Raw genomic sequence first — 24,970 nt, forward strand, 5'->3', positions numbered from 1 at the left:
TATTAATTCCAATTTCTCCTTCCTCATTCATCAGGATAAGAGTCATCAGCTCCAGCCAATACCATCTCCTTCCTCCGGTGTCGGCAGCTCAACCGGGAACTCCATCATCCGGCTCCTCCAGGTCTTCCAGCTCCTCAAGCTCTTACCATTCCAACCCTTGGGGTTCGGCAGAGCCAGCAGATGCACACCATTCATACTCCCACAAGGAGGCGCTCAAGTTTCGCCAGGAGAGGGATGAAGCCCGGGAGGAGCTAGGCGACGTCTCCAAGAAGTTCGGCATTGATCAAGCCGAATGGGAGGATCAGCGGAAACAATTCTGCGACACCATCACCGGTTTGATATCTTCATTTAGTTTTATCATCCTGACTTCCTTTGCTTGCCGACCCATTTCTTCTTTCATGCCCAGCTCTTTCCGCGGAGAATGACCGCTTGAAGACGGCGGCGAACAAGATTGCCGACAAGGTGAATGCTCAGGGGGAGACATCCGAGGCACGCCTTGATGCTGTGGACGGCCGCATTGATCAGGCCGTCATCCAAGGTGTGCACCTCGGCGCTTCTCTCGGGCTGGCGGCAATGACCTCCCAAACCAACGAGGACTACTCCTCCCAGCCAGTTGGCTTCGTTGGAGGACGCCCGGACGAAGTCGACGACATCGATGAGCGTCTGGAGGCCTACGACGATCATGCTGCTGCCCTTGCCGAAATCACAAACCCCCAATCCGTCCTCAACAAGTTATTTGAGGAGTAGTTTGTATTAGGATGAACTTTTATAAATAATCTCGTCTTTTGGAATAATATTTACTTCTTTGATTCTTTTCGGTAAAATTCCACTTGCGACTGTCAGAAAAAATGCTGAAAACAACCTAGTTTCAGATAAACATTTTTGTGCTAGAGGCGATGCAAACTGCATCGGCTATTTTGTGCTAAAGGCGATATGAATGATATCGGCTATTCTCAGTCTTGTATCTGATTTTTAGGCTAAAGGCGATATGAACAATATCGGCTATTCTCAATCTTGTATTCGATCTTTAGGCTAAAGGCAATTTTTTCCTTGTCGTTTTTTCTGATCTACATTCACGAACCAACCTCAACACTGGGGTAGTATTTCTTAAGAAATCTTCCATTGATAGCTTTGGTAAACTCTTCCCCAAATAAAGTCTTCAATATGTATGCATTGCCAGGTACACACTCTACTATTCGGAAAGGACCTTCCCAATTTGGAGACCATTTGCCGAACGCTCTATCCTTTGTTCCAACCGGCAATGCAGTTTTCCAAACCAAATCTCCTTTTGCGAATTGCTTCAGCCTAACCCTTTTGTTATAATACTTGGCGACGCGTAATTTATTTTTCTCAATATTTTCTAATGCCTTAAGACGAATCAAATGTAAATCTTCCAATTCATCCATCATCAGATTCTTATAGTTTTCTTCTGCTAATTCTTTCTGTAAAATAACTCGCCTTGATCCTGACCGCAGTTCCCATGGTAACACAGCATGATGTCCATAAACCAGTTCATAGGGAGACGTTTGAGTGGACCCATGACAAGCCATTCGGTAAGCCCACAATGCTTCATTAAGAACCAAGTGCCATTTCCTTGGTTTTTCATCAATCTTCTTCTGGATAATTTTAATCATAATCTTATTTGATGCTTCTGCCAGACCATTAGCTTGTGCATAATAAGGAGAAGAATTATACAACTTAATCCCCATACTTTTGGCAAAGTCACAGAATTCTGAAGAAGTAAATTGAGTTCCTTGATCAGTTGTTATAGTCTGAGGAATCCCAAATCTGTGAACTATATGTTCCTTAACAAAACTGATCATATTCTCTGACGTTACCTTCTTCAAAGGGATAGCTTCAACCCACTTGGTGAAATAATCCGTGGCCAAGAGTACAAATTTGTGTCCCTTACTAGAAGGAGGATTGATCTGACCAATTAAATCCATACCCCACCCTCTGAACGGCCAAGGCTTGATTATAGGATTCATAGCAGACGCTGGAACTTTTTGAATATTGCCGAATTTTTGACAATTGTGACACCCTTTGTAATATTCAAAACAATCTTCCAATATAGTTGGCCAAAAATAACCAGTTCTCCTAATTATCCACTTCATCCGATAAGCCGACTGATGTGCACCACACAATCCTTCGTGAACCTCATACATCACTTTCTTGGCCTCTTCTTGACTTAAACATTTGAGCAATACTCCATCGATGGACTTGTAATATAACTGATCATCAAGAAACACAAATCTGATAGCTTTATACCTGAGTTTTCGGGAAACCTTTTGAGATGGATCTTTCAAATAATTGGTAACTTCGTATCTCCAATCACCATTTACTTGATCAGTATTTAAAACACCTTCTTCTATAGCAAAAATTTCCCGACTCTCTCGATATCCAGAAGCAGCTTGAGCTAACTTATTTGCTTCTTCATTGCACTCTCTAGGGACATGATGCAAGGTTACTACCAGAAAATTCTTCAAAAGTTCTCTACACTCCTCATAATATTCTCTTAACACATTGTTCTTGCATTCATACTGACCATTCAATTGATTAATCACCAACTCAGAATCCCCAAAGATTTCGACAGCAGCGGCCTTTACTTCTATAAGAAGCCGAAGCCCTCTAATCAATGCTTCATACTCTGCCTGATTATTAGTAACATGAAATTCAATAGGAACCGCGTATTCAAAAGTTTTTCCTTGTGGGGAAATCAAGAGAATACCAGCACCACCACCTTTGTTACAAGATGATCCATCAAAGAACAAAGCCCAAGGCACAATGCTTACCACTTCAACAGAAAGATCCCGATGTTGGGTAATAAAATCGGCAATAATTTGACCCTTTACCGCCTTTGCCGATTCATATCTTAAATTAAATTCCGACAACGCTAAAATCCATTTGCCAATTCTTCCATTCAAAATCGGCATTGATAACATATGTTTGATTACATCAAAACTAGAAACCACCACGCATTCGGAATTCAACAAATAGTGCCGAGATTTGGTACATGAGTAATATACACATAAGCAAAGTTTTTCTGCAGCCGAATACCTTGTTTCCGGGTCTAACAACTTTCGGCTAAGATAAGCTATGACTCTTTCTTTTCCTTCAAACTCTTGCATAAGGGCCGATCCTATCGTTAGGCTATCGGCCGCCACATACAACTTAAAAGGCTTGTCAAGTTGTGGAGGTACCAGCACAGGTGGTGCTTTCATATATTGTTTGATTTCATCAAAAGCCTTTTGTTGTATGTCACCCCATACAAATTTTTGATCTTTCTTGAGCTTCAATAAAGGGGAAAAGGGTAAAACTCTTTCTGATAGATTGGATATGAATCTTCTTACAAAGTTGATTTTGCCTAACAATGATTGCAATTCTGTGAGATTAGTTGGCGGCACAACTTTGTCTATTGCTTCCATGCTCTTCTTACCAACTTCAATTCCTCCTTTATGAACTAAAAATCCCAAAAACTCACCAGCCGAAACTCCAAAGGCACATTTGTTTGGATTCATCTTCAAGCCATGCTTTCTTGTGCACTCCAGAGTCTTTCTTAAATCGGCTAAATGTCTTTCATGATTTCTAGACTTGACTACTACATCATCGATGTAGATTTCTACAATCTTGCCGATCAGCTCATGAAAAATATAATTCATAGCTCTTTGATAAGTTGCACCGGCATTCTTTAACCCAAACGTCATGACTATCCACTCGAATAAACCAATATGACCAGGACATCTGAAAGCTGTTTTCGAAATATCTTCTATTGCCATAAAAATTTGGTTATAGCCAGCATTACCATCCATAAAACTAATGACCTCATAACCTGCTGCTGCATCTACCAGCAAATCGGCAACTGGCATTGGGTAACCATCCATGGGAGTTGCCTTATTAAGATTTCTGAAATCTATACAAACTCTCATTTTTCCATTTTTCTTGTATACCGGTACTATATTCGAAATCCACTCTGCATACTTGCATGGCCGAATGAAGTTTGCTTCTATTAATCTTTCAACTTCCTTCTTTACATCGGTCAATACCTCCTCTTTGTATATCTTCCGTGGAGGTTGTTTGTAAGGACAAAATCCAGGTTTAATGGGTAATCGATGCTCAACAATGGAACGATCCAATCCAGGCATTTCCGTATAATCCCAAGCAAAACAATCTTTAAACTCTTTTAACAGGTTTATCAACTTTGATTTATATTCTGGGTCTAACTTCGCACTAATATACATCGGCCTTGGCTTAGAATCATCACCAACATCAATTTCTTCCAATTTATCAGCCGACATAAAACCACGTCCCAACTTTCCTTTGTTGCCATCGACAGGATTTCCCATTAAAAATTACTATGAGAGCCGACTGCTTGGATCGGCTGTTGGCCCTCACTGAAAACATTCACAGGACCTTCTTTCCACACTTTTCCGGAGAAACAATCAATGCCTTCATATTCCCAATAGGTAGACTCTGTGGCAGCAACACTTACCAAATCATCAGCATGTACAATTTCAACATCATCTCCAATCCATTGAATGAGAATTTGATGCATGGTTGAAGGAATGCAGCAATTAGCATGGATCCAATCTCTGCCCAAGAGTAGACTATATGCCCCCTTGCCATCAATGACAAAAAAGGTAGTAATCAGAGTTTTCGATCCAATGGTCAACTCGACATGGATAGCACCTCGGGTATCGAAAGGATTGCCAGCAAAGTCTCTAAGCACCATGTCAGTTTTCAACAATTCTTCATTAGTCATCCCAAGTTTCCTGAAGGTAGTATAAGGCATGATATTGATAGCAGCCCCTCCATCGACAAACATCTTAGTTAAAGGCTTGCCATTGACATATCCCTTTAAATAGAGTGGTCTCAAGTGACGATTCTTGATTGGTTTATCAAAAACAGCCTGCTGTGTTAATACAAGCTGAGCCATCAAATCCTGACATTCACTTTCATCAAAATCAGAGTACACCTCTTCTTGGACATCTTGGCTTTCGGGAGCTATAAACTCTGATGGGAGGAAGAAAGCCATGCAAGCATTAGCCGAAGGACCACATCCATCAGGCTTCTTTTTAGGACGCCATATTTGCTTTGTTTCGGCAACTTCCAATTCCAGCTCCCTATTCCTCAACCGTTGCACTCTTCTTTTCTGACTTTTCCTCAGGCCTGGAGGACACCACTGTCCTTTTTGCCATACGTATTTATAGAAGTCAGCTTCCTCATCATGCACTCTATTATGAATCCAACCCGAACCTGCAACTCTTTTCCTTTGCTGATTCTCAAAGCCACCTATCTTTAAGCGCCGATCATCTTCAGGAACCTTCGTTCCAAGTCTTTCATAGACGGGACGGCGGTTGACTCGAGATTGCCTATACTCGGAGTACTGAACACTACACTCCGGACAATTATTTCTTGCAGGCAACCTCAAACCTTCATTCCAACAATGCCTAAAGAATGAACAACCCCAATGAGACTGCTCCTGTTCTGTCATGTATTCTTCTTGCTCCCTTCGGTATACTTCTTCCTCATACCTCCGGCTTTCTTGCATAAACCATTGCTTCTTACAGTATTCCTTCTCTTGTTCCCTCTGCCACTTGTTTAGCAAAATACGTGATGTAACTCTGGGTTTGGAAGTTTGACCTTTCTCGGTTCGGCTATTCTGAAACCGAACTCGTTGCTGCAGCTCTCTACTGGTGACTTGCCGATCCGGGTCAACAGCACCACTCTCCTTTGCTCTATCAGAAGTCAACACCTTCACCTTGCCCTTACCCTTGAGATCATTGGCAGAGACCATATTCATAGAGAAAGAAATCATATTTTGTGGAAAAGGTTGATCATCAATTTTCATCTTACCATCAAACCTCAAATGTCCCTCTTGGATAGCTTTCTGGATTCGTATTCTGAACACTCGGCAATCATTAATAGAATGAGAATTAGTGTTATGAAAACCACAATACTTTTTGTCCTTCACTCCTTCAGGACGTAGCATAGGATGTCCTTCTGGTAGCTTGATGTGTCCTTCCTTTATCAACAATGCAAAAAGTCTGTGTGCCTTAGTAACATCAAAATCATAGGTTCCCTTTTGTTGTTTCAACCAGCGTTGACTAACTTGAGTGGGTTCCTTTGCCCAATTTAACTCAGCTACAGCTATCTCATCTTCATCAATATACTCAGTCGCTTCATCCAGAAAGCCTTGATACACCTCATTAGTGGCACTGTTCTTCTGAAAGCGATTATCTCTCCTGAATCCTTGGGCTTGATTACTCATAGCTGCTAAACGCTGTGCAAGTTGACCAAGATCATCAAACTCTAAACCGAACAACTTCTCCCTGATATTCGGCAACATTCCTGCTATAGCTATTCCAGGTAGTTGATCATCTGGTAAATTTAGAGAATAACACATATTCTTGGTCTCCCTAAACCTGCGAAGATACTCCAATGGTGTCTCATTTGTTCTCATCCTCAGACTCATGAGATCAACCAACTTCTTCTCATTAGTACCCGTATAGAAATATGAATGAAACTTCTGCTCTAGTTCTGCCCACGTACCAATGGAATGAGCTGGTAGAGACGTGAACCATGTGAAAACTGGTCCTGTAAGAGACAAAGAAAAATATCGAATCCTCCAAGCTTCATCTGAAGCAGCTTCTCCAAGCTGCATTAAGTATCGACTGACGTGCTCTATGGTACTAGTATCATCTTGACCAGAAAACTTAGTTAAATCTGTTGGAGGCTTCACCCTTGGAGGTAACGCCACTCTGTTGTACCATTCTGGATAAGGAGACTTGTATGAATAGGATTGATTCTTTGGCTTCAAGCCGAACTGATTTTGCATCATATCAGCCATCCTGTGCATCAAAACATCAATGCCTGAATCCTGATTTCCTTGTACTTGCACTCCAGAAGGCAATCCTGAAACACTTCTATACCCTGGATTTGGCACAGCATTGATAGCACTGTAATCAGTAAATTCTTGATACCCATCACCATACATATTCTTTTGCAATCTGTTTGATATTGGAGAAACTCTATAAGCTGAAGGTGGCACTTCCCCTGTGGTACCAAATGTCATCTGGCCATAGGTGGGATGTGATTGCTTTTCAGTATGAGTCAATCCACCTATATTTGAAGGTGACGCTACTTCTTTCCCAACAGGCTTCTCTTGATGCTTTGGAACATTGAAAAGCGTCGGCCCACTGAGTGGTCCAACATTTTCTTCGAAGTATTTATCAACCATTGGACCAAAAGTACTGATCATGATCGTCCGAAAGGTATTCAGAAAAGCTGTGTGATGGTTTGTCATGGTTTCTCCCATGGCTTTATAGACCAGGGCTGCCATCTTCTGAGCATCTTCCTCTTCAGTGTAATCAGTTTGATGTGGAAGAAGAACCCTTGGCATTGACTGCTTTTGAAACACTTTATTGCTCTTGTTTTTGGAAAAAGACATCAAACACTTCCGTTGGTATTGCTCACATGCTTGAAGCACTAAATCCTTGTAATTATCTGGCAATTCTGCCATGCTTACATCCAAAACATGATCATTGTTGATCTCAGATGCCATCTTGAACTAACAGATTGTCCCACTGGGCGTGCCAAAAAGTGTGTTGACACAAAATGTGACGTACTGTGCCTCACACACAGCAAGCCGAAAAGCGTGGCTTCAATCGGGTTCCCGGGTGTTTCGTGATCCGGAAGCGTGCCAGTCAGTTTGACCTGAAAAAACTAACAAGGGATAAAACAATTAAATGTCAAACCGGAACATGTCGGGTAATACCGGACAGTTCCACATATACGGCCCTGAAGCCACTTACAACGACATACGGCTATAGAGAGCTGTCTGCCAACAAGTTCATAAACCATTCAGCTAATCGTAGGGTAAATGCACGTGAAGACCTAATTGCCGAATGCATGTGTATGGGAAGACATGTTTGAACAAGTGAAATTAATTATGAGTTAATGCATAACCAAGCTCGGCAATCCAGCCGAATTGGGATCCATGAAGAAGGAACGTACAAATAAAAGCGATTAAACTAAACTAAAACCTGCATCTGCCGCACGACACCTAGTTTCGTTAAAGCTTAAACGTGATTAACATGCATGAACCCGCAACATGTGACAATCTAGATTAAGACAATTCAGCCACTATGAGCATGTTATCTATTTTGCAAGGGTAATATAAAAATAAACAATGATCGTTGAAGCATGAATAAAACCACAAGAGAAAGAAAGCCGAACAATATCAATCTAGATTGGGCAGAAGTGTGTTACAAATATATAAGAGGTTTAAAACATGCAACACTGGATAACTTAATGAATCTATTTAGATTTGCCATATCTAATATAGAGCCGATAACTATCTCGCTTTCACTAAGCATATGAGTAAACGCCTGCCGCACGGTATCTACTCATAAACGAAGCATAAGCAAAGACTTCTTGATTGTCAAGCAAAGATCCGCCGCACGACCATTGAAAACAAACAAGACTACTTGCACCATGTCTAAATCCACCGCATGATACTAAACATGATAACAAGGTTGTCGGAACTTACGGAGATCGACGGATCGATGGTTCCTCTCGAAGAACTCGACGACACGACAAGAGGACTCGAAAGTTGGCACGGGGCCGATTGTATTGATTTGGTTGTGAACCCTTATTACAATGGTCGAGGGTCAATATTTATACCCTAGACAAAATGTGAGTCCTAAAGGACTACGATTTACAAAGGAACTTCTAAACAAACTTGGAAACTTACGATTCCTTACCCTAAACTTATAGATTCCTTTATTAATACAACTCTCATCTTTCCGATCGGTCTTGCCTGCCATCTTCTGTTTTCCCGAATGGAGTTACCGCCTTCCAGAATAACCGACCGCACAAGCATTTAGCCGACCGCTTGCGTTGTTTGCCGAACACCCTTCTTCCCGCATGTGGGTCTACCTATCATCTTCCAGAATCGACTAAAATCCAGTGTTAACAATCTCTTAAGCCACATAGCATGTCTTATTCATGGCACTAATTGAGCTCATCTTAATACTAATTATATTTAGAGCTTTCAATAAAGTTGTCCTTTTCTCTAAGAGTAGGTATAATCTAATTGTGTACTTTCTTATACATACTCAAGAGAATTGGCAAATAATTCTTAATTCTTATAAGTGATATGATGACTCTTTTGGTGCCTCGTCAATATCTTAAAATTCTTTAGCACCTTCTAGTGGACCTATTCTGGATTAATAAACTAATATTTTACCTAGTATCCCAATGCCAAGTCTAGACTAGTATTGACTTTGAGCATTCTTAAAGTTAATGACAGCCGAAGCATATGGAACGTCTTCCTCTTCAACTGTTACTAACTTATTCTTAAAATTATTTGGAATAATTAATCTTACTACGTTGTGCAATTACACTGTTCAAATAGCAGGTGTGGCATTACTTATTCAAACTCTATCACTTAAGCATTCATTTGATATGCCTTTTGTGATAGTCCCAGTACTTAATTGGTCCTGTATTGGTGTATTTCAATAGCCAAAAACTCAGAGGCTTCACCAAAACATATCATATTAAAAATTTTGGTGAGTAGAAAACTCTTATATGACATTCCTATTGCCACGTAACTCAACTTCACCCATATAGAGTATTAGGACAATAAACTTCTCCACCCCTTTTTTATAAATATAATTGTCCACTTAATGAAATTCTAAATTATAGTGGGCTATGTTTTTAGTTTAAATCTTTTAAAACTCCCTTTGAAGTCACGCTAAGAATTATAGACCCTTTTATAGCCTACTAGTTTGACTTCATCAGGAAACTTATTAACACCCACACTTTATATATATACTTATGGACCTAAGCTCATAAAATTGCTTAGTTTAGAATAACAAAATTCCTCTTCTGATGTAATCATCTTATAGATTTATCATGGATCACAAGCAGATTAATAACAATAAAGGTTTACTTATGTGCCTACTTATCAACTAATAGTTGCTACATATATCTGTTGTGGCTTACTAATTGACTCTTAAAAATCCACATTAGAACTATAATAATTTAAATGGCGATATCTAATGACTTATGGCACAAACTAAGCTATTTATGTTTTCTTGAGTCATTGATACAGAAAATCGTATCTCTCCAATATTTAATCTTCCTCCTTTGTGAACTCCCACTGATTTTTGCATTCTCTAGGAACACATCATATCTTAACAACTTAGTGAAACAGTTATAACAGTAGAAACGCAATCTTTTGGACTTTGCTTCCACCGATTTCTGTGTTCTCTAGGAACATAATCAGGGTGCCACGTGGATAGCTCATTTACTTAGAATCTCATTTCTTATCCTTAGCTTGACGGTACTTATGTCTTGCTAAGGTTTTGTCTAGTAAAACTTTTTATGGTCAAATATTCATCAATCAACGTTGGCCAAAATGACAAACATAAGCCATATAAGTCTCCAAAAACAAGCTCTATAAACTAGTCTAATCAGCGTTGGCTAGAATAAACTACAACAAGAAACTTGGTGGACATGCAAACACTAATCAGCTTTGGCCAGAAATAGTGAAAGCAAGCCATACTTCATTTAGAGACTAATGTTGGACCAAGGGACAAAATTAGTATGATTTTCTTATTATTATTTCTTAAGTTCCATGCTTTCTTATTTGAATAGAGCATCTCTTTCCTGATGAGATAGTCCTTTCTCCCCTTCGAAATGTGGCTTAACTATAGTGACACAATTTCGACAAGGTCTCATCACCTGACTAATGATTAACTTAAAGATAATAACATAAGAAAACTCATATCATAGGAAATAAATCTCTGCCAATTAATAAGATAAATTATAATAGGAATAAATTTGATGTATTCAACTCCAAACTCAAGAACATTTGTTCAAAATATAAAGTATCTCATACTAAGATGACATAAGCATCATTAAGAACTAAGTTTAAAACTAATCTAATGCGAAGCTCTAAGGCTCGACTTCATCTTTATTCCATCAATGGCTCCTTAGACTTTGCTCCCCTTGCTCCCCTGGTTTGGCAAGACCTGAGAAGTTAAGATATGCATTATTGCACCTTAGTTAATCCCACCATATGTTGGGGAAATATCTTAAGTAAAACTTATGAGACAACTTAAGTTACCTGTCTTTCGAAGCCATTCTTATACTTATCATCAATTTGGTAACTTGCAAAATTTACAGACCATTGGAAACTTATCATTTTGAGCATGTTTGGTATGGTTTTCTAGCATAGAACTCATAAGGCAATTTATCATAAACTCATCAGACACATGTAATCCAAGTGCCTTCAATTCATAAGCCATATCAAACAAGCTTTTAACATGGTTACCCAGGCCACTTATCCCATCATAATGGGAATTAATTAAGTTATCAAAGAGTAAAACCTTTCTAAAATGTGCTTTTATGGAGTTGTGAAGCTTCTTAGCACTTAATTCCCTGTTATCCTTTTCAGTAGGGAAAAACTCCTTATATCAAAAGAGATTGAGTATCTTATGATCATTTTTGCAATCCTTATCGGATTTCTCCCATTTTTCTAATTTAGGAGTGTACTCCTTCATCCTCTCAATATAGTAATCATAAATAGGAGAAGGAGCATGTGGTTTTTCCTCATTAAGCGCATAATCAAGGTCCAGCTCCTTAAGAATGGCATGCACCTGATTATTCTAAGTAGGAAAATTAGTGCAACTTAGGGGTTCTATGGTACTTATATAGTCTGCATAATTTACTGAATTTTTTTTGAAGCAAAATAATGTCACAATTAGTAAGCTGTATATAGGATGTACTTAAAGCATGAAGTTAAAACAACGTTGGTCAGTATTAACAGCATGCTTAAGAACTTTAATTTGCATCACCATTGGGCAGAAACAAACCAAAATTCATCTTAAATAACTCATAATTAAAGTCAATGTTGGTCAGAAATTAATTATGAGTAATCTCTAGTTAAACTTCTCATTGGTTCCATTCAACCAGAGACCATCCTATTATTCAGTGGTGGATATAATGTATATATAAATATAAATACTTATTATTAAATGCAAAATTAATGCAAAACATAATCTTAGAGCATCAATATAAAACATAATAATGCTCAAGAAAACATAGAATTAATACTAGAACTAAAACTTAAAACTCAAACTTAAAACTTATTTAAATAGTGCATAAAACTAAGTAAAATGCTCCAAAGAAAAAATTCTTAAACTTAAATATTCTCAGCAACATATTCCCAAAAACATACTTAGATTAACTTAAAAATTAATAAATAAAATGGATAATAAACTTTATATGAAATGGGAATAAATATCATCACAAGGGCATTAAACTTATATATATAGTTGCTAAGAAAGAACTAAGCAAAACTGAACATAAATGAATGGTAATTCTTAGGAAAAGTGTTCCACGTAAACTTAAATGCCCTAAAACTCATTAAATAAAACAAAAATGAACTTATTAATAGTTGGGGAATGAACATAATTATTTGGAAAATAAACTTAATGTGTAGGCCTATGCTTATAATTAAACTCAATTCGGCCACATTGATTAGCCTGACTAATGGAGTGACGGCCAACCATCACGTGGTCGGCTGCCGCCCCGTTTCACGCTCGCCTATACATCAATAGGCCGGCTAACGGCCCATTCTCCTTCCAGCTAATGCGCGAGTTGTGTGATCCATTGGATAGATAGATCAGTGGCTGGGAGATGCCAAAGACAAACGACGATCACATACTTAAGCCACTCTGAAAAAACCTAGCCGCATTCCTCACTCTCTTCTTCTTTTCACTCCCCTTGTTCCAGCCAGCTCTCCTGCTTGGCTGCTACTCTGCAACACATCGCCGCTCCCGCTCGAAGCCACAGGCACCACGGCGCGCACATGCGGTAGGGCCACGCGCGGCTCCGTCGAGCTCTGCAGCGGGGTGCACTCATGTGGCATGGCAACGGTGACCCAAAATCGGTCGAGCGACGGTGTGATGCACGCTAGATGCAGCACCCGTGCGGGCGGGCACAAGCGCCAGTGCCCCTCAAGGCCGCAGCGACGACGGCGCTCCTGAAGCCCGACAAGTCAACGCAGCAGCGCCGTGAGACCAGCGTGGCGGCGGCTGCTACCCGAGGCCCTCACACGCGCAACGTAGGGCGGCGGCGCCCTTAAGCCACCACGGTGGCGTCGGCGACCCGACCAACAACACGGGTACAAGCCACGCGCACGCACGGCTGGGGGGGGGCACAGCCGGCAGCGGCGACCCGACCTACAACGCCGGGTACGAGCCACACGGGTGCACGCTCCATGTCTGATCTTAGGGTTAGTGTTGCTGATTTGGGGAAAGAATTTTTGGGGATTTTGTTTATCGCTGCTGATTTGATTCAATCCCCTCCTAAATGCTCAACTCGGATTAATTTTGGTGGAAAACACCCTTAATCGTAGGAAAATATAAATTAATCCGAGACTAATTGCTTTGATTAATTCTTAATCTGAGACTGAATGCGTCTGATCTTATCTAACTGGGCACTCATGGCTTCCTCAAAAGTAATTAAGACAATCACTTAATCAAGCGAGAAAAAATATCTTGTGCATGTTACTGGAATCATCATTAGATCATAATCATACATCTGCTTAGCGAACTGAAACTGCGTATGCACGATCCAAAATTACGGCCAATAAACATGTGTTATGAAATAATCTTACTTAGTACTCTTTTGTACTTAAACACGAAAACAGATCTAATCTTAGTACTAATGGCCCTTTAGAACTGACGTAAAAATCAGGAAACAGATCTGCCTTGAGTGCTAATGTCCAACTTAAAATATAGTAGATTAAAACTGAATGGATCTTGACAGAGGCATAAAACTAATACACTCTGGCCTAGGATCATGTTAGGATCTAAGCAAGCTCTTGATACCGATTGTTGAATTAAAACTTAGACTAACAGGATCTTATCTTAGCCTAAACATGATCACTAACTAAATCTTATGCGGAAATTAATCTGATACTAACCAGAGTTTGTAGATGCCATTTGAGTGCCTCCGTAGATGTAGAATAGTTGATGTAGATGAAATAGATCTTAGTATTCACCAGATTGAGGCTTGATGCCCCTGGTTGGTGAAGAACACGATGTAGATCTGCAATACTACCTAGATGTGGGTAGACGGCCTTCCTAAACCCTCCAGCGCCTAATCGATCGGTTATATGAATAGTCACATGGATTAGAGAGATTGTGACACCAGTGGCACCTCTCTTATTTATAATCACGTTGTGGGTCAGGGGGCCAAACCCTTATACTTTTAAGAGAGAATTCCTTATTTGACACTGACAAATGACCTGTTCCTTTTTTGGCCCTCAAAAAATTTTCGTTCCCTATTTGACATCGAGTTCAACTTTTGTTCCTTCTACGACACTCCGTTGGGTTTGACATCCATGAACCGTTAACTGCCACGTGAAAAGACGATTTTGACCCTGTGGGCCCCACCACCCTCCTCTCCTCCCTTTCTTCCCCACGTACGGTCATGGCCGCGCCGCTCCCCGCCCTCGACGAGCTTGCCCCGGCCATGGCCGCGACGGCCCTCAACGAGTTTTCCCCGGCCATAGCCGCGACGGCCCCCGACGTGCTCGCCCCGGCCCGCCACACCGAGCTCGCGACGGCCGCGCGCTGTCCTCCCCGAGGTCGCGCCCTCCCTCCCGACCTCGCGCTCCGTCCCGCCATGGCAGCGTGGGAGCTCGGACCGCCGCGCCGCACCACGATCTGGTGGAGCCGGCGCGCCGCCCTCGGCCAGCCCCGCGCCTGCCACCGGCGCGCGAGAGCTCCCCGCGCGAGCTCCTCGCGAGATTTTCCCCAGCCATAGCCGCGACGGCCCCCGACGTGCTCGCCCCGGCCCGCCGCACCGAGCTCGCGACGGCCGCGCGCTGTCCTCCCCGAGGTCGTGCCCTCCCTCCCGACCTCGCGCTCCGTCCCGCCATGGCAGCGTGGGAGCTCGGACCGCCGCGCCGCACCGCGATCTGGTGGAGCCGGCGCGCCGCCCTCGGGCAGCCCCACGCCTGCCACCGGCGCGTGAGAGCTCCCCGCGCGAGCTCCTCGCGAGAGGGAGCCATGGCTGCACCAGCCACGCGAGCTCCGGCCGCGCCCGCATCCCGCGCCGCGAGAGCCCATCCTGAACCGCGCCATGGCCGGTGCCGACCTTCGCCTGAGCTCCTCCCCTCCATGGCCGGCGCCAACCTCCGCCTGAGCTCCTCCCCGCCATGACCTCCGTCGACCTCAGCCCGAGCTCCTCCGCCAGCGAGCAGCGCCGCCCTCCCCTGCCTCATCCACCAACAAGCCGCGCCGCCCTCCCCTGCCTCCTCCATCAGCGAGCAGCGCCGCCACTCCCTGCATCCTCCACCAGCGAGCGGCACTGCCATCCCTTGCCTCCTCCGCCAGAAAGGGAAGAGAGGAGGGAGAAGGTGGTGGGGCCCACAGGGGCAAAATCGTCTTTTCACGTGGCAGTTAACGGTTCACGGATGTCAAACCCAACGGAGTGTCGTATAAGGAACGAAAGTTGAACTCGGTGTTAAATAGGGAACGAAATTTTTTTGAGGGCCAAAAAAAGAACGGGTCATTTGTCTGGTGTCAAATAAGGAATTCTCTCTAATTTTAAGGGTTGCCATCGATCACGACAGTTCTTATTTAGTTGAAAATAAATGACGAGTGGGTGGACAAAAACTTAACGCTTAATTAATCTCGTAACTAAGTTCAGGATTAGCTAAACCGATCAAATTCCAACAATCTGTGCATTGTACTGTATACGTAGCTTTTGTACAGTACAGCAAAGGTCCCGTTGCCACAGAGGCCCGGCTCTCTGTTTTTTTAACCACTGGCCACACTCGAAACCCTCCTGTAAGATGTAAAGTTCAGAGCTTGTGTAAAGATTTATTTACATTCAAAAGTCACCCGGTTCAATTTATTGACAGAAACAACGAGTGCATTTTTCTTCCATGTAAACTTGAGCAGCTTCACTTTCGATTCGATGGGGGGCGCGTACCGGTGTACGTGAAGTCTGCGAGACAGTTCCTCTCCATCACCTCCGTAACATCAACCTGCTCGGCTGCTGCTCATTTCGTTAGGTCGTGTTCCGGCGTTCCGCTGGCCGCCGGCAGTCTGGACGTGGTTGTGAATCCAACGAATGATTGATTGTTTGACGACTGACGAGTCACACACTCACACGGGCATAACCTTTGCTTACTAATACCAAGTCATCGCGCGCGGTCGACTCGTGCACGTCGATTGCGATGCGAGCACCGCGGACAGAAGAGAATTCTTCGTTGGCGATGCGTCGGTGAGACCGTCTCTGATGCTCGCACGCGCTAGCGCTACGCGGCCACGGGCTGGAATGAAGCGGAGATGAATCCGTGAACACAGATTTTCCTGCGATTTATTTTTTTCTTCCGATATTCCATATAGGAACGGTAATCCTAGCGCCTGGATATCCGGTGCGCGAGACAAGTCCGAACGCCGCATCCTTCCTAAACCCGCCCCCTCCTCCACGGGAATAGAATGGAACGCCGCTCCCCACTTCTCAAACCCGCCCACCCCCGCGTCACCCTGTTCCCCAACCGTACACCCTGTCCCAAGAGCACGAAAACACTTTAAAGTGCAACATTGCAAACATATGAAAAATTATGTAGCGCAACATCGGCATATAAATACTGCAACATCGCAAAAATATATAATACAACATCGAAAAATATGAACTGCAACATCAAAAATTATGTGATGCAATGTCGCAAAAACACGTACTGCAACATCGAAAAACATGTCATGCAACATCGAAAAATATGTACTGCAACATCGAAAAATTATATGTTGTAAAATCGAAAATTATGTACTGCAACATCAAAAATTATGTGCTGCAACATCGAAAATATATACTGCAACATCGCAAAATCAACCATGAACCATGGCAAATGGGACCATTCAGAAACCATCTGTTGCAACAACACAAAAATCTCATTGCAACTGTCAAAAACCATCTCTTGCAACATAAAAAAACCCATTGCAACACGGAGAAAACAACAAAAGGGCGTACGGAACAAGGAGATGGGTTCGAAGTGCAGGCTGCTCCAGCCCTGTCCCGTCACCTCCGAGCTCGCCGGAGGGAGCAGGGCAGGACCCCAGAGCTCACCGGAACCCTAGTCACCGCCGCGTCCCTCAGATCCAGAGGAGGAGGAGGGCTCAGATCAAGAGAAAGACTTACCTACCTCGTCGGAGCCGCTGCCATCGTCCTCGTCTCCGGTCGGGAGCACGGGAGCTAGGTCGTTGGGGAGTGTGGGGTCGCATGGAGCTCGCGAAGGGGGAGGGACTGAGGGAGGGAGGGAGCACGGGTGGGCGGGGGCGGCGGGAAGCTTGCGCGCGGTCGCGGGAGCCGGTGTGGCGATGGGGGAGCGAGCGGCAGAGTAGGTCCGGATGCAGTTCCTGCCGCCGTCGTCCTCGTCTTCACGTATGTTAGTGGTTTATTTTCTCTCCTTCTTTTTTTATTGTCAAGGCAGTTTTCCTTACGGTAAGGTTAGCGCTCGGATGTCTAGTCCCAGGCGCATTCGGACGCAGCTCCCGCGCCCCCATGCCCGCATCACATCCCACGACTTCGTCCCGTTCCCAACCAGCGCCGGTGTCCGGAACTGCGCCCATCCCGAGCCCAGCATGGTGGAACCGTGACCCGCGCCCACCTTCCCTGCTTGCGGATGCGCGCCGTGGAGGCACCAAATGCAGGCTAATTAATAAATGGTCTATTTTATATCGACGCAAGAAACAAGGGAACAGAGATTTGAAACTTAGTTATACAAGATAAGATAAATGTGTCTTGAGTAAATGACTTTTCAAGTTGCATAATGAATAAAGGGTTTGACAAGAGCTTTTAAAAGACAAATTTGTTAAAGATAAGATATCTTGAGCATTTTGTATAAAGCAATGTTTTTCTAAACGTTAAACGGTGAACAGTCGGTCACCTACCGTTTAGCCATTTACATGGTGTTTAAATGGGCTAAACGGCCGTTTAGACGAATAGTGGTATAAAGACAAGCGATTCTCCTTTTATTATGAGTTTCATGGGTGTTAAAGAGGCCTTTTTAGCCTGTGTTTTTAGGTTGGCATCAAATCATATTTCGTGAAAAATATTTGGTTGGGTAATCATCCTCTAAAATCCTAATACCCAACTTTGTATAATATAGCACACATTAAACATGCAAAGGTTACTGGGGTACTAAGCACAACAACACTTATAAATTTCTAGTTAATAAGGGGTTAAATTTTCATAAATAGTTTAGCGACTAAAGCTTCCTCTAAATATAAAAATCTTCATATGCTTCTTTAAAAAAGTACCATTCTAAAAAATATCAAAGAGAATTAGAATGGAGATATGACTTACTATTTTTGTAGTAAGCCAGAAACCATTTAAATCTCCAACCATGGCTTTTAGCAAATGACCTCTCCAATAGTAGAGTTATATAGTGGGCTATAGACGATAAATTGTACATGGACACAAATACCTTGATCTATCTCAAACCACTATAGCAGCAGTGCTAGCCGTAGATTTAAAACATTGATGGTTACTATATGGAGGGTAGTTGTAGTTCACATGGAGCTAGGTCTTAAACAACATTTGAACAAGGGATAGATATCTTAGATCCTTTTTATTAATAGGTATAGCGGTGAGTTGTTGATCTATCTAGCTGACAAAGATCTAAGTTGTTTTTGACAGATGACGACTTGAAACTCTTTTACATGTTCTATTCGGGGAACACTTTGGCTTTAGTTTTTGAACCCGATTACAACAGCCTAAGTAGCAGAAGAAGATGGTGTTGCCAGTAAGTTGCAAGCTAGAGCATGTGTCTATGCGTTTTTTAGCATCCTTTGAATTGCATTTTATTTCTCGAATTGAGTAATAAGTTTGTTTGTTTTGTAAATTCCCTCTAGTAATTATGATTTGATCAGTACGACTTGATCCTCGTAATAATATGGTCTGATTCCTCTATCAACACTCTCACGGTGCAACTGGTCAGCACAACATGCCAAAGAAGCGGTTGGTTGAACCAGCCCGGGTTCGAGTCACGGCACCATCTCTTAAGACGAAAATCAGGGGACGTCTCTCCCTTGGTCAATTTTTTTTTTTAGTTGTCCAGAAAATGAGCGTTAATTAAGAGAAACGGACTAGCCCATCAGTACACGGGTGGCAGGTACTGGAAGGCTGTGCAACGAATGGTATACATGCCTCACGTGATGCACGGTATTGCTATTGCACGGTGAAGTCGCACGTCAAGGGTCTACGTACGTGCCTCAGGCGATGCACGTATTATTGAGCTGCAGCGACAGCGAACCAGCAACAAGCAACAGTTCCTATCGTATTATCATTGACCTTTTGCTTTTGTTGCAGCCAAAGCTTACCGCTTTCGGTAGTGCTCTACTTTTGGAAAGTACTCGAGGGGACGCTCAACGGGGCCGCTGTCTCACTCAACAAAAGCTCTTTTTTTGCTTACCTTTCTCCCTCTCCACTATTATTGCACGATCTCGGCATCTCACCGTCTCACATTGTTAGAGATAAAGGAATTGAAGGGTACTGTAACAAGGACGGGTTAAAGTAAAGCGTAAAGATGATCGCTCGCGGTGACCAATTCGGCATCTCGCAGCAGCCCCTCCCATTCCAATAAAAACGGATAACACATGGCCTCCCTCCATCTCTCTCTCCATCGGCTGAACCAGGACGCCTTGCTCGGTGCCTCTGGCCGTCTTCTTTGCCGGACAGTGGTCACCGACGACGGCGATCCGCGGAAAAAGGCAGGGGCAACTCTGTTTTGGACGGACTGAACCTTAGCAGCCATGTTTCCACGAGAGAACGAGAACGTGAAACAGGAACGAACGAGAACGTAAGTATCATTTTATAACGTGAGAACGTAAATATTTCGTAATCAGAAACGTGGATGTTCCCGGAACGAGGAACCTGATCATATTCCACGTTTCTGGCTGCTAAGGACTGAACAACGGTATTGATGCGAATATACGAGATCCCATGCAGCGAAGCATGGTACTACCATGGTGGACGTAAACGACGCAATACGGAGTACATAAACAGGGCGGCGTTCGATTCGTACGTACCGAGATCCGCGGCGGCGAGGCGGACGAAGAGGTCCTGGCCGAGGTCGGGGTACGCGCAGGTCGGTGAGCCCCGTGGTCCACATGACGCAGCCTCCGCCGGCGCCGATGCTGACGTTGGCGCTCGCTTACGCGGTGCAGGAGCAGTTCCGGAGGCACGCCTGGCGGCACTGCTCCAGCGTGAGGCTCCCGTCCACCGCGCTCCGCTCCGTGTCGGGCACCTTGGCGTGGCGCACCGTGATGAAGCCGTCGGTGCCGCCGCGGCAGTCCAGCGGCGTGGACCGCACGCACCCGTCGCGGCCGTCCCGCAGCGCCCACGCGGCGGGGGTCTTCGGGGTGAACCCGTGGAGGCAGGAGCAGACGGGCATGTTGTTGGTGTCGCACACGCCGTTGGGGCCGCAGGGAGACACCGCGTCGCACTGGTCCTTGGGAGCGTACCAGTACAGGTTCCACGCCCGCGCCGCCTCCACCCACGTCGAACGCTGCTGCAGCCCGTAGTTACCTGTGCTCACGACACCCAGATGCGAGATGATCGACGCATTGTGCACCTGCATCGTCGTCCAATGTGATGGTTACTTGCATCTAATAAGCAATCAAATGGAGCTAGGTGTTGTTACGTTGTAGATAATCTCCTACGACTAAAAAAATAAAATGTGAATATTTTTTGGTGCGACATTTATTTTGGTTCGTCCGTCTGGCCACGTCTACGATCCCACGACATCTCTTTGATATGGCTAAAATAGGAAGTGTGCCATTCTCCTTGATCGAATATTGCATGTCATGTGATAGAGGAATCACGGCAAAATAGAAAGTAGAAAATTATTGTGCTATCCATATACACATTGCATGTTTGCATGCACTAGCATACATGGCAATGGACAAAAGAAAAGAGAATTAACACAGAAAGAAAAAGAATTAAGACAAAATGAACAGCTTTGCATTTCTGAGAACCTTGTCAAATCTACCTACATTTAATTACTTTCCCTCTTTGTATTTGCAAAAGAGACAACTTTTTTCTCCTTTCATTTGGTTTCACGCTCACGTGTTCTATCGTCCTTGCTTGTTGTTTCTTGCGTCAACCATAGTTGATATCATCTGTCTTCCATGACCCAGCCTCCCAATCCCAAGAGAAGGTCCCTACCTCTTTCTGACTGGAGATCCGGCCTGCCAAAGGATCTCCTCGAGTCCATCGGGCAGCGTCTCGCGTCAGGTCACGACACGACGTCCTTCCGATCCGCTTGCTCCCCATGGCGCGATGTCGTCCCGTTCGCGACCTTCGGACCGCTCCTACTGCTCCCGTTCGATTCCGACTTGGACCGCGTCGGCTTCTACTGAGTCCCGGAGAAGAAGGTCTTGTCCAAGACGCTACCCGACGTGCACGGCAAGGTGACGTGCGGATCCTCGTGTGGGTGGCTGGCGCTCATGGACGAGGCGGCGTCCGTGACGCTGCTGAATCCATTCGCCGGTGCCCGTGCCCCTCGCATTGAGCTCCCGCCAATAGGCGAACACGTCGCGGCGGCGTCCTCATCGAAACGCGTGTCTAGGGTCCACAGCCGGCGGGTCCTCTATCCCACCAACGGCTATGGGGACGCGGATGACGCAGGCAGAGCCATCAAGCTAGAAGACATGAGGGACATGTTCTTCCGTGAGATCGTGCTCTCAGCGCCGCCTGACGTCGCCGACCGCGAGTGCGTGGCCATGGCCATGCTTGGGTGCTCCACGGAGGTCGCGTTCTGCCGGGTTGGAGTCGACAGCGCATGGACGTTGCTCGACACCAAACTAGAGTTCTCCGTGGGGTCCATCGTCCACTGCCAAGATAAGTTCTTGGCGATCGACTGCACTTGAGAAATCTCCGTCTGCAGCAGCAACGCCGCCGGCGCTACTCCAACCGCGACACTGCGGCCATCGCTGTCGCCACCTGCGGGGCTCTGCCACCGTAGCTACCTGGAATTAAACGGTGAGCTGCACATTGTGGGTGCCATGGTGAGCACGTTCCACGAGACACAGAGCTTCACCTACAGCAGCGCGATCTACAAGTGCAACCTCCACGACCGTACGTCGGAGTGGTCTAGGGTGAGGGACATCGGTGATCAGACACTGTTCGTGTCTAAACATTTCAATGAAAGCTTCAGTGGAACAAGTGTATTCAAGTAAAAGGAGAACAAAATCTACCTATCTGAGCCATTGTATGGGGATCAATACGACTTGGTCCATCGACTAGAAATCGTTGATATTGCTACCGGCGCATCCAAAGTGAAGCCCATTCAGAAAAAGATGCAGGGTTCCAAGGCTCTAGGTTGGATTCGACCCAATTTCTGGAAGTTCTAGAGTTTGTGAGCCTGCGACGCCGCGCACTCCGTGATTGCGTTAAATTCATAAACTTTGCTTTTTGAATTAAATGTTACTTTAACGTTAGTATTTAATTTAACAGTATTGTTATCTTATCGTGTGATCCATGTATTTTTAGTATAAATTGTTATCCTGTAGCAGCTAATTTAACAATATTATTATTTTATCGTGTGATCCGTATGTTTTTGGTATAAATTGTTATCCCGAAGCAGCACGGACACCCTACCTACCTAGTCTGTTAATAAGTACGTACCTGGAAGCTGTAAGTTACTTCCTGCGCATTGTTTAAGAAGCTGAAGGTGAAGCCGGAGTAGGTGGCGGTGTCCGGCACGCCGGTGAACTGGACGCCGTCCCAGGGGCCGGAGCGCCAGACTTACTCGCCGCCGTTCCAGATGAACACCTGGGGGTCGTCGTTGGTGTCCGTCACCATGGCGACGGGGCCCGGGGAGGGGTCGGACGGGCTCTTCCACGACGTCAGCGTCCTGTTCTTCCTTTTCACGTAGTCGATCCCCACCTTCATCTCCGGGAGCATCGTGTCCGTCGGGTAGTCGAACCCCTCCCACGCCACGGCGCCGCCGACGCCGTCCGCGAGCACCAGGTTGCCGTTGTCGAGGATCTGGGCGGTGGGGCTCGCCAGCCTGGACGCCGGCTGGACGGACCACACGACGGTCTTGTTCCCCGCGGCAATGGCGAGCGTGCCGCCGGCGGACACGGAGAGCGTGGCGCCCTGGTTGTCCCCGACGGCGCCCGCGATCGGGGCCTCGCGGTTGGCGACCCACACGACGGTGCGGAGGGAGACCTTGTTGTACCACACGCCGAGGTAGGTGCTGTTGGCGCCCGGCGGGGTGAAGAAGCCCAGCGCGAAGTTGCCCTCGCCGCCCGAGACCAGCGTCTCGTTGGCCGCCAGCGGGCTGCCCGGCGTGATGGTGTCCCTTGCGGTTGCGGCGTGGCAGGCCGCAAGGTGGCGGAGTAGGTAGAGGAGGACGCAGAGGAGTGGGGACGCCATTGCTCGGCGCGGACGACGACGATGGGCCGCCAGTCCCTGTGCCACCGCAACCGCGTCGGTACCGCGAGTGGCGTCTGTCATGCACGTTGCCGCTTTGGAAATAATCCCAGGGATAGCCGGATAGGGTGGTGGTGAATGTCGTGGAGTGTGTAGTGGCGGGCACTGGCCAGGTGGGGTGGGGTGTGTGTGTGTGGGGGGGGGGGGGGGGGTGGGGGGGGGAGGGGGGGGGGGGGCGGGGCTGCTTATCTCTGGACACTTGGACAAGGAACCGAGGGCGCCTTTTGTGCCTCAGATGTTTCTGCATCACTATTGCATGTGGGTTTCAGAAGTAAATTCAGTTACCAAAAGCCCATTCAATTTCAAAATTCCAAACTGTCTTCCAGAAGTAAATCATTTTTTCTTCACCGAGGCACGCCCGAATTTCATTACCAGAAGCAACGAAACTATGGAGTCTATAGCACGCAAGCGCTTTCCAATGAAAGCAAACAGGAACTAGAACCGACAACTAGAAAAAACAGAGCAGAGAACACAGGGCTTCCTTACCTCCTAGCACGCTCAGCTTAACAGCTACTGCTGGTCCGCGCCGCGTCCCCTCCACACATCAGACACATGACACAACGAACATAACCAACACGACAAAGTCCAGGACGCCACATACAGGCAAAGCAACACAAATTAAACCGAAAGCCTAGGCTAAACTAATGTCCAACACAAACAACATTGCAAAGGACTCCAGGCCATCGCTCCTCCAGTTGCAATCAGCGCTAGTTCATGATCCTTGGCTTCTCCCTCCTGATGATAGTGCAACATCGTTTCTTTGAAGATGTCAGCTCCATTCTTCAACAGGCAGAACAATCTCAGTAGGAGTTCTTCCTATAAAACAAATATGATTTCTAGCTCTCAAAAGAGCCCAGCATACAGCAGCTAAGCCAATATTTTTCGAAAGTCCCCCGTTTTGGATGAAATTATGAACCTAATCACAGAATCATTCAAAAGAACTAGATCGACAATTGGTCTAGTCATGTACTGTCTTTCAACTACTACTTTTTTTTTGTTTAGTTTATAGAATGAAATCAGCGGATACACCATAACCTCATCTCTTACGAGCTACTAGTAATTAATACAACATGACAATTGGTCGAGCAGGAAGGCAACTTGGAGGTGCTCAGGATGCCGACTTTATGCGTTTTCTAGAATCATGCTCTATATTTCGGTGTCTAGCTCAGAAAAACACAGAGCATGATTTTTTTAAAAAAAAGAAACAAGTTTCAAAATTTTCTAAGTAAAAACAAAATTTCTAAGATTAAATTTGCTTTTAATATTTTAAATGCGTATTTTTATCAGAAAACTACTTGGATAATTTTCTGAAAAAAAATATTTCTTAAAGTCCAATAACCTCTAAACTTTTGCGGAAGTTCAATTTACCTCCCTCGTGACTGACGTGAACACGTTAGCCAAAAACGCCTTCAAAACTGGGTTCAGGAAATTAAATCTAACAATT

The 24,970-nt window shown here is 45.0% G+C and overlaps 1 pseudogene; it reads right to left on the bottom strand.

Annotated features, from left to right (window-relative positions):
• Positions 1-16,946: 16,946 nt before the first annotated feature.
• LOC136455261 (receptor-like serine/threonine-protein kinase SD1-8) lies at positions 16,947-23,551 on the bottom strand (annotated as a pseudogene).
• Positions 23,552-24,970: the final 1,419 nt, after the last annotated feature.

This window comes from Miscanthus floridulus, chromosome 5 (genome assembly GCF_019320115.1).
Source record: "Miscanthus floridulus cultivar M001 chromosome 5, ASM1932011v1, whole genome shotgun sequence".
NCBI classification, from domain to species: domain Eukaryota; kingdom Viridiplantae; phylum Streptophyta; class Magnoliopsida; order Poales; family Poaceae; genus Miscanthus; species Miscanthus floridulus.